Below are 15,000 nucleotides of genomic sequence, written 5' to 3'. Positions count from 1 at the left end.
ACGTGGCGGAAGCCCCGCCGCTTATGGGGTTTTTTTTCCGCCTACGAGGGGGTAGACCTGGCGACGACCTTGCCGCTATGATTTGCCAGCGGGGTAGACCTGGCCGAAACCGAACTCTTCTTTCCCCCCCAACCTCCCCCCCTCGCCGATTTGCCAGGGAGGGTGGACCTGGCGACAGCCCCGCCGCTATGATGTTCCCGAGGGGTAGACCTGGCAGCCCAGGCCGCCGCGTTCTTTCGGAGTGGTAGACCTGGCGACGATCTTGCCGCTATGTTGTTACCGGCGGGGTAGACCTGGCCGAACCCGAACCCCCCGCCCCCCCCTTCCCCCCCCCCCCCTTCCCCCCCCACCCCTCCGCCGATTTGCCAGGGTAGGTAGACCTGGCGGTAGCCCCGCCGCTTTTGGGGTGTTTTTTTTTAGTTTTTTTAATTTTTTTTATTTTTTTTTTCCCCCCGCCGACGAGGGGGTAGACCTGGCAGCCCGGACGCCACGTTCTTTCGGAGGGGTAGACCTGGCGACGACCTTGCCGCTATGATTTCCGGCGGGGTAGACCTGGCCGCAACCTCACCCCCCTTCTCCCTCCCCCCGCGCCCCCCCCGCGCCCCCCCGCCGATTTGCCAGGGAGGGTGGACCTGGCGACAGCCCCGCCGCTATGTTTTTAATCATCACACACGCGCAAATTAAAACTCCTGGCCCTGGAAATGACTTCCGCCGATGTGTGTGTCCATTGAGCGTTGATTGCTCTTAGCGTAGCAACAAACTGTAATACATGAATTAAAACTGAATGAAGAGGATTCATCCCAATTCGATTCTTAACTCAAAGGTAGTTAGCTAGTGGGGTTTTTTGTTTTGGTTTTTTTTTTTTTTTTTTTTTTTTTTTTTACTCATAAACAAATGAACTTCATCAGCTAATTGTCTAGTGACAATGAATTAACTAAGTAACGAATTCATAGATAACCATTTAGCTTACCTCGTCGAGGATGCCGCCTGGCCGCAGAATCTTCCGAGCAAACAAAAACACGCGCATGCCGCTTGCACCCCGTTCCTCTTTTCTTATTGTTCCTTTGCAAACAGACGCCTGCTGCGGGCCCTGGGTCCGTTGCCCCTCTCCGCCGTCACCCCGACAACGGGTTCATTGTGACGCAGGCCGTCCCCCGCCGAAACCTTGCAAACCCAGGCCCGCTGCGAGCCTGGGGACCGTTGCCCCTCTCCGCCGTCACCCCGACAACGGGTTCATTGTGACACAGGTCGCCCCCGCCCAGACCTTGCAAACGGACGCCTGCTGCGGGCCCTGGGTCCGTTGCCCCTCTCCGCCGTCACACCGACAACGGGTTCATTGTGACGCAGGCCGCCCCTGACCAAACCTTGCAAACCCAGGCCTGCTGCGGGCCTGGGGACCGTTGCCCCTCTCCGCTGTCACCCCGACAACGGGTTCATTGTGACGCAGGCCGCCCCTGACCAAACCTTGAAAACCCAGGCCCGGTGCGGGCCCGGGGTTTTGTTCCCCTCTCCGCCGTCACCCCGACAACGGCTTCCTTGTGACGCAGGCCGTCCCCCGCCCAAACCTTGCAAACCCAGGCCTGCTGCGGGCCCTGGGTCCGTTGCCCCTCTCCGCCGTCACCCCGACAACAGGTTCATTGTGACGCAGGCCGCCCCCGACAAAACCTTGCAAACCCAGGCCTGCTGCGGGCCTGGGGTTTGTTGCCCCCCTCCTCCGTCACCCCGACACCGGCTTCCTTGGGCAGTACCTGATCGCAGTACCTGATTGGGTGCAGGACCCTCCCGACTTAGCCGAACGGCCCTGAGGACGAGGAGCTACTTCGCTGCTCCTTTCCAGGGAATGGGGTCGACTGGGAGCCGACACGAGCGCATCACACGGACACACGCAGGCATGGGGCGCATCGACGCAGCCGGTGACGCGGGCTGCAAGACAACAAGGCGGCGTTATCAACACAGTTGCAAACCTTTTCTTGTCCCTTCCTGGCTTTCGGACTCCTCACCCACTGCCGCCCTCCGCTGCAGGCCCACGGTCCGTTGTCCCTCTCCTCCGTCACCCCGACAACGGGTTCATTGTGACACAGGTCGCCCCCGCCCAGACCTTGCAAACGGACGCCTGCTGCGGGCCCTGGGTCCGTTGCCCCTCTCCGCCGTCACCCCGACAACGGGTTCATTGTGACGCAGGCCGCCCCTGACCAAACCTTGAAAACCCAGGCCCGGTGCGGGCCCGGGGTTTTGTTCCCCTCTCCGCCGTCACCCCGACAACGGCTTCCTTGTGACGCAGGCCGTCCCCCGCCCAAACCTTGCAAACCCAGGCCTGCTGCGGGCCCTGGGTCCGTTGCCCCTCTCCGCCGTCACCCCGACAACAGGTTCATTGTGACGCAGGCCGCCCCTGACCAAACCTTGAAAACCCAGGCCTGCTGCGGGCCCGGGGTCCGTTGCCCCTCTCCGCCGTCACCCCGACAACGGGTTCATTGTGACGCAGGCCGTCCCCCGCCGAAACCTTGGAAACCCAGGCCTGCTGCGGGCCCTGGGTCCGTTGCCCCTCTCTGTCGTCACCCCGACAACGACTTCCCTGTGACGCAGGCCGCCCCCTGACCAAACCTTGCAAACCCAGGCCTGCTGCGGGCCCGGGGTTTTGTTCCCCTCTCCGCCGTCACCCCGACAACGACTTCCCTGTGACGCAGGCCGCCCCTGACCAAACCTCGAAAACCCAGGCCTGCTGCGGGCCCTGGGTCCGTTGCCCCTCTCCGCCGTCACCCCGACAACGGGTTCATTGTGACGCAGGCCGCCCCCCGCCCAAACCTTGCAAACCCAGGCCTGCTATGGGCCCGGGGTCTTTTGCCCGTCTCCACCGTCACCCCGACAACGGGTTCATTGTGACGCAGGCCCGCCCCCGACAAAACCTTGCAAACCCAGGCCTGCTGCGGGCCTGGGGTTTGTTGCCCCCCTCCTCCGTCACCCCGACATCGGCTTCCTTGGGCAGTACCTGATCGCAGTACCTGATTGGGTGCAGGACCCTCCCGACTTAGCCGAACGGCCCTGAGGACGAGGAGCTACTTCGCTGCTCCTTTCCAGGGAATGGGGTCGACTGGGAGCTGACACGAGCGCATCACACGGACACACGCATGCATGGGGCGCATCGACGCGGCTGATGACACGGGCTGCAAGACAACAAGGTGGCGTTATCAACACAGTTGCAAACCTTTTCTTGTCCCTTCCTGGCTTTCGGACTCCTCACCCACTGCCGCCCTCCGCTGCAGGCCCACGGTCCGTTGCCCCTCTCCTCCGTCACCCCAACAACGGGTTCATTGTGACGCAGGCCGCCCCCACCCAAACCTTTCAAACCCAGGCCCGCTGCGGTCCTGGGGTTTGTTGCCCCTCTCCGCCGTCACCCCGACAACGGGTTCATTGTGACGCAGGCCGTCCCCCGCCGAAACCTTGCAAACCCAGGCCCGCTGCGAGCCTGGGGACCGTTGCCCCTCTCCGCTGTCACCCCGACAACGGGTTCATTGTGACACAGGTCGCCCCCGCCCAGACCTTGCAAACGGACGCCTGCTGCGGGCCCTGGGTCCGTTGCCCCTCTCCGCCGTCACCCCGACAACGGTTTCATTGTGACGCAGGCCGTCCCCCGCCCAAACCTTGCAAACCCAGGCCTGCTATGGGCCCGGGGTCTTTTGCCCGTCTCCACCGTCACCCCGACAACGGGTTCATTGTGACGCAGGCCCCCCCCCGACAAAACCTTGCAAACCCAGGCCTGCTGCGGGCCCTGGGTCCGTTGCCCCTCTCCGCCCTCACCCCGACAACGGGTTCATTGTGACGCAGGCCGCCCCTGACCAAACCTTGAAAACCCAGGCCTGCTGCGAGCCCTGGGTCCGTTGCCCCTCTCCGCCGTCACCCCGACAACGGGTTCATTGTGACGCAGGCCGTCCCCCGCCGAAACCTTGGAAACCCAGGCCTGCTGCGGGCCCTGGGTCCGTTGCCCCTCTCTGTCGTCACCCCGACAACGACTTCCCTGTGACGCAGGCCGCCCCCTGACCAAACCTTGCAAACCCAGGCCTGCTGCGGGCCCGGGGTTTTGTTCCCCTCTCCGCCGTCACCCCGACAACGACTTCCCTGTGACGCAGGCCGTCCCCCGCCAAAACCTTGAAAACTCAGGCCTGCTATGGGCCCGGGGTCTCTTGCCCCTCTCCACCGTCACCCCGACAACGGGTTCATTGCGACGCAGGCCGCCCCTGACCAAACCTCGAAAACCCAGGCCTGCTGCGGGCCCTGGGTCCGTTGCCCCTCTCCGCCGTCACCCCGACAACGGGTTCATTGTGACGCAGGCCGCCCCCCGCCCAAACCTTGCAAACCCAGGCCTGCTATGGGCCCGGGGTCTTTTGCCCGTCTCCACCGTCACCCCGACAACGGGTTCATTGTGACGCAGGCCCGCCCCCGACAAAACCTTGCAAACCCAGGCCTGCTGCGGGCCTGGGGTTTGTTGCCCCCCTCCTCCGTCACCCCGACATCGGCTTCCTTGGGCAGTACCTGATCGCAGTACCTGATTGGGTGCAGGACCCTCCCGACTTAGCCGAACGGCCCTGAGGACGAGGAGCTACTTCGCTGCTCCTTTCCAGGGAATGGGGTCGACTGGGAGCTGACACGAGCGCATCACACGGACACACGCATGCATGGGGCGCATCGACGCGGCTGATGACACGGGCTGCAAGACAACAAGGTGGCGTTATCAACACAGTTGCAAACCTTTTCTTGTCCCTTCCTGGCTTTCGGACTCCTCACCCACTGCCGCCCTCCGCTGCAGGCCCACGGTCCGTTGCCCCTCTCCTCCGTCACCCCAACAACGGGTTCATTGTGACGCAGGCCGCCCCCACCCAAACCTTTCAAACCCAGGCCCGCTGCGGTCCTGGGGTTTGTTGCCCCTCTCCGCCGTCACCCCGACAACGGGTTCATTGTGACGCAGGCCGTCCCCCGCCGAAACCTTGCAAACCCAGGCCCGCTGCGAGCCTGGGGACCGTTGCCCCTCTCCGCTGTCACCCCGACAACGGGTTCATTGTGACACAGGTCGCCCCCGCCCAGACCTTGCAAACGGACGCCTGCTGCGGGCCCTGGGTCCGTTGCCCCTCTCCGCCGTCACCCCGACAACGGTTTCATTGTGACGCAGGCCGTCCCCCGCCCAAACCTTGCAAACCCAGGCCTGCTATGGGCCCGGGGTCTTTTGCCCGTCTCCACCGTCACCCCGACAACGGGTTCATTGTGACGCAGGCCCCCCCCCGACAAAACCTTGCAAACCCAGGCCTGCTGCGGGCCCTGGGTCCGTTGCCCCTCTCCGCCCTCACCCCGACAACGGGTTCATTGTGACGCAGGCCGCCCCTGACCAAAGCTTGAAAACCCAGGCCTGCTGCGAGCCCTGGGTCCGTTGCCCCTCTCCGCCGTCACCCCGACAACGGGTTCATTGTGACGCAGGCCGCCCCCCGCCGAAACCTTGGAAACCCAGGCCTGCTGCGGGCCCTGGGTCCGTTGCCCCTCTCTGTCGTCACCCCGACAACGACTTCCCTGTGACGCAGGCCGCCCCCTGACCAAACCTTGCAAACCCAGGCCTGCTGCGGGCCCGGGGTTTTGTTCCCCTCTCCGCCGTCACCCCGACAACGACTTCCCTGTGACGCAGGCCGTCCCCCGCCAAAACCTTGAAAACTCAGGCCTGCTATGGGCCCGGGGTCTCTTGCCCCTCTCCACCGTCACCCCGACAACGGGTTCATTGCGACGCAGGCCGCCCCTGACCAAACCTCGAAAACCCAGGCCTGCTGCGGGCCCTGGGTCCGTTGCCCCTCTCCGCCGTCACCCCGACAACGGGTTCATTGTGACGCAGGCCGCCCCCCGCCCAAACCTTGCAAACCCAGGCCTGCTATGGGCCCGGGGTCTTTTGCCCGTCTCCACCGTCACCCCGACAACGGGTTCATTGTGACGCAGGCCCGCCCCCGACAAAACCTTGCAAACCCAGGCCTGCTGCGGGCCTGGGGTTTGTTGCCCCCCTCCTCCGTCACCCCGACATCGGCTTCCTTGGGCAGTACCTGATCGCAGTACCTGATTGGGTGCAGGACCCTCCCGACTTAGTCGAACGGCCCTGAGGACGAGGAGCTACTTCGCTGCTCCTTTCCAGGGAATGGGGTCGACTGGGAGCTGACACGAGCGCATCACACGGACACACGCATGCATGGGGCGCATCGACGCGGCTGATGACACGGGCTGCAAGACAACAAGGTGGCGTTATCAACACAGTTGCAAACCTTTTCTTGTCCCTTCCTGGCTTTCGGACTCCTCACCCACTGCCGCCCTCCGCTGCAGGCCCACGGTCCGTTGCCCCTCTCCTCCGTCACGCCAACAACGGGTTCATTGTGACGCAGGCCGCCCCCACCCAAACCTTTCAAACCCAGGCCCGCTGCGGTCCTGGGGTTTGTTGCCCCTCTCCGCCGTCACCCCGACAACGGGTTCATTGTGACGCAGGCCGTCCCCCGCCGAAACCTTGCAAACCCAGGCCCGCTGCGAGCCTGGGGACCGTTGCCCCTCTCCGCTGTCACCCCGACAACGGGTTCATTGTGACACAGGTCGCCCCCGCCCAGACCTTGCAAACGGACGCCTGCTGCGGGCCCTGGGTCCGTTGCCCCTCTCCGCCGTCACCCCGACAACGGTTTCATTGTGACGCAGGCCGTCCCCCGCCCAAACCTTGCAAACCCAGGCCTGCTATGGGCCCGGGGTCTTTTGCCCGTCTCCACCGTCACCCCGACAACGGGTTCATTGTGACGCAGGCCCGCCCCCGACAAAACCTTGCAAACCCAGGCCTGCTGCGGGCCTGGGGTTTGTTGCCCCCCTCCTCCGTCACCCCGACATCGGCTTCCTTGGGCAGTACCTGATCGCAGTACCTGATTGGGTGCAGGACCCTCCCGACTTAGCCGAACGGCCCTGAGGACGAGGAGCTACTTCGCTGCTCCTTTCCAGGGAATGGGGTCGACTGGGAGCTGACACGAGCGCATCACACGGACACACGCATGCATGGGGCGCATCGACGCGGCTGATGACACGGGCTGCAAGACAACAAGGTGGCGTTATCAACACAGTTGCAAACCTTTTCTTGTCCCTTCCTGGCTTTCGGACTCCTCACCCACTGCCGCCCTCCGCTGCAGGCCCACGGTCCGTTGCCCCTCTCCTCCGTCACCCCAACAATGGGTTCATTGTGACGCAGGCCGCCCCCACCCAAACCTTTCAAACCCAGGCCCGCTGCGGTCCTGGGGTTTGTTGCCCCTCTCCGCCGTCACCCCGACAACGGGTTCATTGTGACGCAGGCCGTCCCCCGCCGAAACCTTGCAAACCCCGGCCCGCTGCGAGCCTGGGGACCGTTGCCCCTCTCCGCTGTCACCCCGACAACGGGTTCATTGTGACACAGGTCGCCCCCGCCCAGACCTTGCAAACGGACGCCTGCTGCGGGCCCTGGGTCCGTTGCCCCTCTCCGCCGTCACCCCGACAACGGGTTCATTGTGACGCAGGCCGCCCCTGACCAAACCTTGAAAACCCAGGCCCGGTGCGGGCCCGGGGTTTTGTTCCCCTCTCCGCCGTCACCCCGACAACGACTTCCCTGTGACGCAGGCCGTCCCCTGCCCAAACCTTGAAAACCCAGGCCTGCTATGGGCCCGGGGTCCGTTGCCCCTCTCCACCGTCACCCCGACAACGGGTTCATTGTCACGCAGGTCCCCCCCGACAAAACCTTGCAAACCCAGGCCTGCTGCGGGCCCGGGGTTTGTTGCCCCCCTCCTCCGTCACCCCGACACCGGCTTCCTTGGGCAGTACCTGATCGCAGTACCTGATTGGGTGCAGGACCCTCCCGACTTAGCCGAACGGCCCTGAGGACGAGGAGCTACTTCGCTGCTCTTTTCCAGGGAATGGGGTCGACTGGGAGCCGACACGAGCGCATCACACGGACACACGCAGGCATGGGGCGCATCGACGCGGCCGATGACGCGGGCTGCAAGACAACAAGGTGGCGTTATCAACACAGTTGCAAACCTTTTCTTGTCCCTTCCTGGCTTTCGGACTCCTCACCCACTGCCGCCCTCCGCTGCAGGCCCACGGTCCATTGCCCCTCTCCTCCGTCACCCCAACAACGGGTTCATTGTGATGCAGGCCGCCCCCGCCCAAACCTTGCAAGCCCAGGACTGCTGCGGGCCTGGGGTTTGTTGCCCCTCTCCTCCGTCACCCCGACAACGGGTTCATTGTGACGCAGGCCGTCCCCGCCCAAACCTTGCAAATGCAGGACTGCTGCAGGCCCGGGGTTTTTTTCCCCTCTCCGCCGTCACCCCGACAACGGGTTCATTGTGACGTAGGCCGCCCCCGCCCAAGTTTAGCAAACGCACGGCTGCTGCAGGCCGTGGGTCCGTTGTCCATCTCCGCCGTCACCCTGAAAACGGCTTCCTTGTGATGCAGGTCGCCCCCGACCAAACCTTGCAAACCCAGGCCCGCTGCAGGCCCGGGGTCCATTGCCCCTCTCTGCCGCCACCCCGACAACGGCTTCCTTGTGACCCAGGCTGCCGCCGCCCAAACCCTGCAAACCCAGGCCTGCTGCGGGCCCGGGATCCGTTTCCCCTCTCCGTCGTCACCCTGAAAACGGATTCATTGTGACGCAGGCCGTTCCCCGCCGAAACCCTGCAACCCGAGGGCCGCTGAGGGCCCGGCTTATGTTATCCCGTCTCCGCCGTCATGCCGACAACGCGTTCATTGTGATGCAGGCCGTCCCTCCACTCACGCTGCACCCCGTGACCTGCTGCGATCCTAGCTGCCGTTACCCTGTCTCCACCCTCATGCCCTCAACAGGTACATTGCGATGCAGGTTGCCCCCGCCCAAAGCCCGCACCCCGTGGCCCGCAGCGAGCCCGGCCGCCATTACCCCATCTCCACTGTCACCCTGGCAACAGGTCCATTGTGACACAGGTTTCCCCTATGAGCCCAGCCGCCGTTCTTTGTCTCCACCGCACCTCCCCCCATCCCCCCGACAACCCCACATACTATTCACTGTGATATAGGCTATTCCCCTCCCCGCCCCAGCCCTGCACCCTGTGGCTTGCTGCAAACCCGGCCGCCATTAATCCCTCTCCACCGTCACCCCGATAAAAGGTTCATTGTGACACATGCTGCCTATTGGAGCCTGGCTGCCCTTCCCTGTCTCCGCCGCGCCCACCCCCTCCCCAAACCCCACCGCCCCCCCACCCCGTGCCTCAACCCCCCCCCCCGCCCGCCAGCCTCCCTTCTCTGCCCCACCCCTCCTCGTCGGCCTCGCACACGGTTCACTGTGACACAGGAACACACACACCCCCCCACCCCCCCCCCCCGATTCCTGGACCGTGTGGCTTGCTTCCTTGCCCAGCCGCCCCTACGGGAAGTTGAAGCGGGGAGACTTTAGGACCCAGCGCCGTCTCTGTCTCCTCACTCCTGTCCCTGCCCACCGTTGCCGGCTTTGCCACTGCCGCGGGGAGACTTTAGGACCCAGCGGCGTCTCTGTCTCCTCACTCCTGTCCCTGCCCACCGTTGCCGGCTTTGCCACCGCCGCGGGGAGACTTTAGGACCCAGCGGCGTCTCTTCCTGTTTCCCAGCCGCGCGGCAGAAGGGAGTCCTGGCGCCGTGCAGTCTCGACCCCGGGCTCCCGGGGCACAAGCCCGTGCTCCTGCCCCGACTCCCGCGTTTCTTTCTCAGTCAGTCACTCGCCCTGCTGCAGTCCTGCCTGCCGCCCGCCCCCCCTTGTACTCCACCTGCTGCCACGAGTTGAAAAACAAACGAACGCTGAGCCGGGGGTGGGGGTGGGGGTGGGGGTGTGTGTGGGGGGGGAAGGGATAAAAGCCCAAAACCCCCAAAACTCTCTCAACTGACCTAAACAGAAATCTTTGTCAAAAGGGAAACCATCTCTTCTTCAGCCTACCTTTCCACCAGACTCCGGCTCGCCGACCGCCCTGTTGCCTTCCCTTGTGCCAGACCACCCCCCTCCTTTCCCCTGCCGCTGCTGGCGCCACAAATGAGCCCGTGACCCTTGGCTAGGCGGGAAATGCCGCCCACTCCTCCCTGAAGGAGGATCCAGCTACCTCTCTGCGCCTTCCCCCGCCCCCCCTCCTCGGGGGCGCCAGACAGACTGCTTGGAGAGGAGAAGCACCTGACCTCCTCAGGGCGGGAGAGAGAGGAAGGGGGGGGGGGGTGGGCGGGGGGGGTGGTGCTCGCGCGCTTATCTGTGTGTATGTCTGTTTGGGGGGGGAAGCATGTATGTCTGAGTTGGCACCTGCAGACACATTTACAGCTGGTCAACGTATTTTATTCCCGGGAAATGAAGAAATAAATTCAAGCCGGAAAATAAAATTCCAAAAAAAACAACGGTAAAAAGTTTGGGGGGGGGGGGAGGAGAAGGAGTAGGGGGAGGAGAAGGAAGAAAAGAAAAGGAAAAATAAACCCTCGAGGCGCGGACTTGGCAGTGGGGCACCCCATCCGGAAGCAGAGACTCCTAACTCTCGAAAAAGTTGGGGTACGGGGTGAAAAGGTGCGTGGAAAGGTTGGTTTTACGCACAACCAGCTACAGCGGGTGCCACCAGGTGTCCACGGCTGCGAAAGTGTCGCCAGGTCTACCCGGCTCCGCAGCGCCACCCGGTCTCCCGGGCTCCGGCATTGTAGCCAGGTCTACCTGGCTCCGCAACGCCACCCGGCCTCCCGGGCTCTGGCGGTGTTCGCCAGGCCTACCGTGCTCCGCAGCGCCACCCGGTCTCCCGGGCTCCGGCGGTGTTTGCCCGGTCTACCCGGCTCCGCAGAACCACCCGATCTCCCTTTCCCCGCTCCGGCGGTGTTTGCCAGGCCTACCCGGCTCCGCGGCGCCACCCGGCCTCTCCGGCTCTGGCGGTGTTTGCACGGTCTACCCGGCTCCGATGAACCACCCGGTCCCCCTTCCCCGCTCCGGCGGTGCCGCCGGGCGTACCCGGCTCCGCAGCGCCACCCGGCCTCCCGGGCTCCGGCGGTGTTAGCCCGGTCTACCCGGCTCCGCAGAACCACCCGGTCCCCCTTCCCTGCTCCGGCGGTGCCGCCAGGCCTTCCCGGCTCCGCAGCGCCACCCTGCCCCTCCGGCTCCGGCGGTGTTTGCCCGGTCTACCCTGCTCCGCAGAACCTCCCGGTCCCCATTCCCCGCTCCGGCGGTGCCGCCAGGCCTTCCCGGCTCCGCAGCGCCACCCTGCCCCTCCGGCTCCGGCGGTGTTTGCCCGGTCTACCCGGCTCCGCAGAACCTCCCGGTCCCCATTCCCCGCTCCGGCGGTGCCGCCAGGCCTACCCGGCTCCGCAGCGCCACCCGGCCTCTCCGGCTCTGGCGGTGTTGGCCCGGTCTACCCCGCTCCGCAGAACCACCTGGTCTCCCTTCACGGCTCCGGCGGTGCCGCCAGGCCTTCCCGGCTCCGCAGCGCCACCCTGCCCCTCCGGCTCCGGCGGTGTTTGCCCGGTCTACCCGGCTCCGCAGAACCTCCCGGTCCCCATTCCCCGCTCCGGCGGTGCCGCCAGGCCTTCCCGGCTCCGCAGCGCCACCCTGCCCCTCCGGCTCCGGCGGTGTTTGCCCGGTCTACCCGGCTCCGCAGAACCTCCCGGTCCCCATTCCCCGCTCCGGCGGTGCCGCCAGGCCTTCCCGGCTCCGCAGCGCCACCCTGCCCCTCCGGCTCCGGCGGTGTTTGCCCGGTCTACCCGGCTCCGCAGAACCTCCCGGTCCCCATTCCCCGCTCCGGCGGTGCCGCCAGGCCTACCCGGCTCCGCAGCGCCACCCGGCCTCTCCGGCTCTGGCGGTGTTGGCCCGGTCTACCCCGCTCCGCAGAACCACCTGGTCTCCCTTCACGGCTCCGGCGGTGCCGCCAGGCCTTCCCGGCTCCGCAGCGCCACCCTGCCCCTCCGGCTCCGGCGGTGTTTGCCCGGTCTACCCGGCTCCGCAGAACCTCCCGGTCCCCATTCCCCGCTCCGGCGGTGCCGCCAGGCCTACCCGGCTCCGCAGCGCCACCCGGCCTCTCCGGCTCTGGCGGTGTTGGCCCGGTCTACCCCGCTCCGCAGAACCACCTGGTCTCCCTTCACGGCTCCGGCGGTGCCGCCAGGCCTTCCCGGCTCCGCAGCGCCACCCGGCCTCCCGGGCTCCGGTGGTGTTAGCCCGGTCTACCCGGCTCCGCAGAACCACCCGGTCCTCCTTCCCCGCTCCGGCGGTGCCGCCAGGCCCACTCGGCTCTGCAGCTCCACCCGGCCTCTCCGGCTCTGGCGGTGTTGGCCCGGTCTACCCCGCTCCGCAGAACCACCTGGTCTCCCCGGCTCCGGCGGTGCCGCCAGGCCTACCCGGCTCCGCAGCGCCACCGTCTCCCGAGCTCTGGCGGTGTTGGCCAGCTCTTCCCGTATGCGCAGCACCACCCATTTTCTCTTTTCCGGTTCGGCGGTACCACCAGGCCTCCCCTTCTCCGGAGCGCTACCACCCGTTCTCCCTTTACGGCTCCGGCGGTGTCGCCAGGCCTACCCGGCTCTGCAGCGCCACCCGGCCTCCTGGGCTCCGGCGGTGTTAGCCAGGTCTACCGGGTTCCGTAGCGCCACCCGGTCACCCGTTCCCGCTCCTGCGGTGTAGCCAGGTCTACCCGTCTCCGCAGCGCCACCCGGTCTTGCGGTCTCCGTCGCTGTTGGTCAGGTCTACCCGTCTCCGCAGCGCCACCCGGTCTCCCGCGTTGTTTGCCAGGTCTACCCTGCTCCGCAGCGCCACCCGGTTTCCTCCTCGCTCTGGCGGAGCCGCCGTGCCTTCCCGGCTCCGAGATGCCGCCGGGTCTATTTATTTGCTCCGCCAGGTCCACCCTGCTCTGCATCGTTTCGCGGTCTACCCGGCACTGGCATGACGAGCCTTACGGACCTTCGGGGTAGACCTGTGCTCCCTGCGGCTGCCTTGGTGTTTTCGAAGGGGTCGCTGTTTCGCGGTGCCTCCAGTTGCGTCATCGTAGAAAGCGGCAGCAGTACAGCGCCACCCCGGTAAAGTCCATAGTCGCTCTCTTGAAAGCGAAACCGGGCGTGGACTTAGTTTTACATACTATAGGGGCGAGCGGTGACTCGCGCTTGCAGCTCAGCTCGTGAGCGGCTGCAATGCCCGCGGCGCGGCCGGTGTTAAGTGGGGCGCTGGTCGGCCGTTGAGGTGGCTCTTGTCCCGGTGGTGGCTCAAATTGCCTGCTTGCTCGGCACGGTTGCTCTCTCGCGCTGGTATGCCAAACCCCCACCCCAGCACAGTCGAGAGACCCGGGGAAAGTTGGAGAACGGTCGCAACCGCTGTCCGTTGCATGCCTGGCACCGGTGTTGAGGGTTTGGCTTGAAGCCGAGTTCACCCCGGGCAGAGCTTGATGCTTGGTGGCGGTCGCCAGGCACTCGAACGCTGTGGGGGGGAGACTAGCCTGCCCAGTGGCTTTTCTCTCTCCCTTCTCCTCCGTTGGGTCCCTTGGGATGACCCCGCTGATTTTGGGCAAAAAGGTGAACCAGGACGAGAATTTGCCCCCCCCCGATGGTGTCCAGCCTCCCGTGGCTGCCGCCAGCTCCTTTGAGGGTCTGATCCAAGAGGGAATGGAATGTTGGCGGTGAGGTGGCGTCGCCTCATCCTTCTTTTCACCCCCACCCCCGGCCTTAAGCTGGGGACGCCTGCGAAGCGGGCAAGAGTAACACACACAGGGGCTGCCGCTCCCGGCGGTTGGCCAGTCCAATGCAGATGAACTCCGGGGGTTGAGAGTCTCGAGCCTGCTCCCGTGGCTTTTGCTGGCTCTCCCCCCCTAGAACGCGTTTTTCTTTCCGGCCTTAAGCTGGAGCCCTGTCCCCCCCTGCACGTCGGGGGGCAGAGCCGGTGCAGCTGCCCGCTGTCATTGGCGGTGAGCTTGAGTCGTGCAGGCGGCCGTAGAGTCTCGAGCCTGCTTCGGCTTTCTCTGGCCTCCCATGCCGCGAGAGCCCGATGACCAACGGGCGAGGTGTCAGCGGTGCCACCTTGCCTTCTTCCCGGGGGTTTGGCCATGCGTGGGCGGCCCGTGGTGTCTGGCTTGCTCTGGTCTCCCTGGTTGATGTTGGAGGGCTTGGTGTGAAAAAGGAGGTCTTGCACCGTCACGGTCGAGGGAGCGGCACCTCGTCCTTTTTTTTTTTCCTCCGGCCTTAAGCTTGGAGCCCCCCCCGTGCTTTTTTTAGAGGGGGAATCCCGAAAGCGTTTTTTGAGTGGTCCCAGTGGGCTGGCAGCTCAACGCGCAGGGGCCCTGGAGGGTGTCGAGACTCTCCAGAGGCTTGCACCTCGCGTGAGATACGGGTTTTTTGTGTCGGTCTATTTTTTTCCGTTTCCTTCCTCCGGGGTAAGTGGTTCCCCGTGGGGCCAGGTAAAAGCCCGGTGGTTGCCGGTGCTCTCGAACGCTTAAAAAGACCCTCGATGGCAGGAGTCAAGCCTTGCCGCGGCTTCTCCTCTGGCCTTGTCGACCCTCGCTTAAAGGGAACCGTTGTCTTGGGGGCGGGTGGATGGCGGCGCCTCCCGCTCCCCCCTTCCTACTGATCCAGACCTACAGGCAGCGCCCTCTGAGGCGTTCTCTGGGCATGTCGGAGAGTCTCCGCGGCGGGCCGGCTGGTGCCGGTGTTCAGGCTGCTGGAGCACCTCTTGCAGACATTGCCTTTGTTCTCGCTCGCACGCAGAGCCCCGCGTCTGCCGTCTTCACTCTCCCCGGGGGTGCTGGCGGTCAGGTGCGCGTTGTGGCTGTTGTTGTCCCAGGAACCGTGGCCGCGGGGGCCGTTGCTTTTCCTGTCTTTCCCTTCCCCACCTGATCGATGAGGCACTTCGGGTCGCGTCGGAGAGGGCCCCCGGCGGGCCGGCTTCTGCTGTGCTCCCCGTCACAAGGGAGTCACGGTCGGGGTCCGGTGTTCAGGCAGGGCGGTCTCCTTTCCAATTCGCTTCCCGTTTCATGCTGGAGGTGTTGTCTT

The sequence above is a fragment of the Colius striatus genome, unplaced genomic scaffold (genome assembly GCF_028858725.1).
Source record: "Colius striatus isolate bColStr4 unplaced genomic scaffold, bColStr4.1.hap1 scaffold_60, whole genome shotgun sequence".
Lineage (NCBI taxonomy): Eukaryota > Metazoa > Chordata > Aves > Coliiformes > Coliidae > Colius > Colius striatus.
The sequence above is the reverse complement of the archived record's forward strand: the minus strand, read 5'-3'. Positions refer to the sequence as shown.